The sequence below is a fragment of the Cyanistes caeruleus genome, chromosome 10, assembly GCF_971803275.1.
Source record: "Cyanistes caeruleus chromosome 10, bCyaCae1.hap1.1, whole genome shotgun sequence".
NCBI lineage: Eukaryota > Metazoa > Chordata > Aves > Passeriformes > Paridae > Cyanistes > Cyanistes caeruleus.
Genome location: NC_141710.1, coordinates 25,304,445 through 25,308,559, shown reverse-complemented (window position 1 = coordinate 25,308,559; position 4,115 = coordinate 25,304,445).

Below are 4,115 nucleotides of genomic sequence, written 5' to 3'. Positions count from 1 at the left end.
TAGAACCTGATCTAGAACGTGATCTAGAACCTGATCTAGAACCTGATCTAGAACCTGATCTAGAACGTGATCTAGAACCTGATCTAGAACCGTTACCTAGAACCGTGATCTAGAACCGTAACCTGGAACCCTGAACTAGAACCATAACCTGAAACTTGAGCCTGGAACTGCAACCTGGAACTCGAGTCTGGAGCTGTAGCTTTGAATTTCAGATTAAATATGGCGGCTGCTAAGTATTTCTGGCAAAAACATGGCCGCGCCGTGTATTTCCGGCAAAAACATCGCCGCGCCCTGTATTTCCGGCAAAAAGATGGCCGCCCCCATCAATTTCCGGTTCAAAATGGCTGCGCCCTGTATTTCCGGGTAAAAGATGGCGGCGCCCATGTATTTCCGGCAAAAGCATGGCGGCGCCGTGTATTTCCGGTGAAAACATGGCGGCGCCCTGTATTTCCGGCAAAAACATGGCTGCGGCCATGTATTTCCGGTTTAAAATGGCCGCGCCCTGTATTTCCGGCAAAAACATGGCCGCCCCCATGTATTTCCGGTTTAAAATGGCCGCGCCCTGTATTTCCGGCAAAAACATGGCCGCCCCCATGTATTTCCGGTTTAAAATGGCCGCGCCCTGTATTTCCGGCAAAAACATGGCCGCGCCCTATATTTCCGGTTCAAAATGGCCGCGCCCATGTATTTCCGGCAAAAACATGGCCGCGCCCTATATTTCCGGTTCAAAATGGCCGCGCCCATGTGGTTATGCATAATTGTAGTGTCCTGCTTGTGTGTGGCTTTGAAACGGGGCGCCGAGAAGCGGGAGAAAAACGGCACCGAATGCCGCGCTGCCGCGCGGCATTCGGTGCCGTTTTTCTCCCGCTTCTCGGCGCCGGGATTTGGGATTCTCGATTTGATTTTTTCCGGGACAAAATGGCGCCGCGCATGCGCCGTGGGGGCTTCCGGGCGGGTGCCGTCGCGCCGGTGACGCGCTTCCGGTCAAGATGGCGGCGCTCTTGCCGGGGGGTTTACCGGAGCCGCGCGGCCGCGGGACCGCCCCGCGCGGACACCAAACGACCCTCCGGCGCGCTGGCGCGCGCCGGAGGGTCGTTTGGTGTCCGCGCGGGGCGGTCCCGCGGCGGGGGGGCACTTAGGGGGGTGACGGTGATCGGGAATGTTTCCGGGGGTTTGGGACGGGTTTTTTGGCGTGCCGGGGTCGGCGGGGTGTGTGCGGGGTGTGGTGCTTGTGTTACTTTGTCGTTTTGTCGTGTTTCTGGGTTTATTTTATTAAAAATGTGATTGTTTATATTTTTTTACAAAATGGCGGCCGTCTGATGTCATCGGGGCGGAGCGGCGTGATGGGCGGGCTGGGGGGCGGTGCCGAGGGGGCGAGCGCCTTGACGGGCAGGCGGGGGGGCGGTACCGGTGGGCGGGGCGGCCAGGAGGGCAGTTCCGGGCGGTTGCCGTGGTGCCGGTGATGCACTTCCGGTCAAGATGGCGGCGCCCGTGCCGGGGGGTTTACCGGAGCCGCGCGGCCGCGGGACCGCCCCGCGCGGACACCAAACGACCCTCCGGCGCGCTGGCGCTCGCCGGAGGGTCGTTTGGTGTCCGCGCGGGGCGGTCCCGCGGCCGCGCGGCGCCTGGGGGTGTGACCGTGATTGGGATTGTTTCCGGGGCTTCGGGACGGGTTTTTTGGCGTGGCGGGGTCGGCGGCATGCGTGCGGGGTGTGGTGCTTGTGTTACGGTGTGTTTTTGTCGTTTTTCTGGGTTTATTTTATTAAAAATGTTAATGTTTATATTTTTTTACAAAATGGCGGCCGTCTGATGTCATCGGGGCGGAGCGCCTTGACGGACAGCTGCGGGGCGGTGTCGAGGGGCGGGGAGGCGTGACGGGCGGCTCGGGGGCGGTGCCGGGGGGCGGGGAGGCGTGACGGGCGGCTCGGGGGCGGTACCGGTGGGCGGGGCGGCCAGGAGGGCACTTCCGGGCGGTTGCCGTGGTGCCGGTGACGCGCTTCCGGTCAAGATGGCGGCCGCCGTGCCGGGAGTTTTACCGGAGCCGCGCGGCCGCGGGACCGCCCCGCGCGGACACGAAACGACCCTCCGGCGCGCTGGCGCGCGCCGGAGGGTCGTTTCGTGTCCGCGCGGGGCGGTCCCGCGGCCGCGCGGCGCTTGGGGGTGTGATGGTGATCGCGATTGTTCACGGGGCTTCGGGACGGGTTCTTTGGCGTGGCGGGGTCGGCGGCGTGCGTGCGGGGTGTGGTGCTTGTGTTACGGTGTCTTTTTGTCGTTTTTTTGGGTTTATTTTATTAAAAATATGATTGTTTATATTTTTTTACAAAATGGCGGTCCTGTGATGTCATCGGGGCGGAGAGCCTTGACGGGCAGGCGGGGAGGCGGTGCCGGGGGCGGGGAGGCGTGACGGATGGGTCGGGGGCGGTGCCGGGGGGCGGGGAGGCGTGACGGGCGGCTCGGGGGCGGTGCCGGGGGGCGGGGCTCGGTGACTGACACGCGTGGGGTGGTCCCGAGGGGCGGGGCCGCGTGACGGAAGGCGCAGGGGTGGTGCCGGGGGCGGAGCCGCGGGGCGGGGCCGCGAGACTGATGGCGTGGGGGCGGTTCCGGGGGTGGGGCGGCGTGATCGATGGTTCTGGGGCGGTCCCGAGGGGAGGAGCGGTGTCGGGGGGTGGTGTGGCGTGATGGGCAGTTCAGGGGCTCTGCTGGGGTTGAGGGGTGGTGTTTTGGTGGGTTTTGTGTTGATTGGGGGGGTTCCCCTTGTTGCTGGAGTGTTAGGTGTGGTGGTGCTGGGGTGGGGGGCTGTGTTTGGGGCAGGGTTGTGATGGAGGGTGCGGTGTTTGGGCCTGGGGTGTGCTTCAGGGGTGGGGGTATGGGATGGAGGGGTGTGTATAGGGGGTGGGTGCTTGGGGATGGGTGTGTGCTAGGGGATGGGGGGGTGCATAGGGGGTGAGTGCTAGGGGATGGGGGGGTGCATAGGGGGTGAGTGCTAGGGGATGGGGGGGTGCATAGGGGGTGGGTGCTTGGGGCTCGGTGGGTGCATAGGGGGGGGTGGGTGCTTGGGGATGGGGGGGTGTGCAGGGCTTGGGTGAGTGCTAGGGGAGGGTTAGTGGTGTGCCAGGTGTGAGTGGGGGTGGGTACTAGGTATAGTGTAGGTGGGAGGGGGTGGAGCCCCACTGTATAGTATATATATATACACTATAAAGAAAAAGAATAAAAATAATAAGTCTGGTGCAGCAGTAGAAGGTTTTGTGCTCCCGGGGAGTAAGTGGTATGTATTTTATAATTTTTATTTAAATTGTTTTTTTACTCCCCGGGAGCACAAAAGGTTCTACTGCTGCTTTTTCTAAGTTTAAAGTTTAAGCTAGAAAGCAAAACAAGAAGTTAGAGAGAAGAGAAATGAGTTAAAGTTTGAGGGAAAGAAAATAGAGAGAGTGAAGAGAAACAAAGTCAGAGTCACAGAGGAAAGGGAAACAGAGGAGGAGCAAAAAGAAACTAAGTCCAAGTCCAAGTCCGAGTCACAGAGAAAAGGGAAAGAGAGGGGGAGCAAAAAGAAACTAAGTCCAAGTCAGAGGTATAGAGAAAAGGGAAACAGAGTCAAAGTGAAAAGAAAGAGAGGGACAGTGGAGAGAAACCAACTCTACTTCCTTTCCATCTAACTCAGAGGCAGAGAGAAAGGAAACTGAGACAATCCCTGTTCACTGTAACTCGGAGTTACAGTGGAAAGGAATCGAGTCCAGTTGCTTTCTGTCTAACTCGGAGCTAGAGGGAAAGGAAACTGAGTTGGAGAGAAAAGAAACCAAGGGAGAGTGGAGAGAAACTAACTCTATTTCTTTTCTTTCTAACTCAGAGGCAGAGAGAAAGGAAACTTAGACAATTCCTGTTCACCGTAACTCGGAGTTACAGTGGAAAGGAAGCAAGTCCAGTTGCTTTCTGTCTAACTCGGAGCTAGAGGGAAAGGAAACAGAGTTGGAGAGAAAAGAAACAGAAAAATAGAGTGAGCAACAGTGACAGAGACTTAGAGAAAGTTAGAAAGAGATTGAAAAGCAAGAAATAGAATGAAAATAATGACTACACCACACCAAAAACACAAGAGCCAGGGGGGAGAGGGGGGAGGGGGA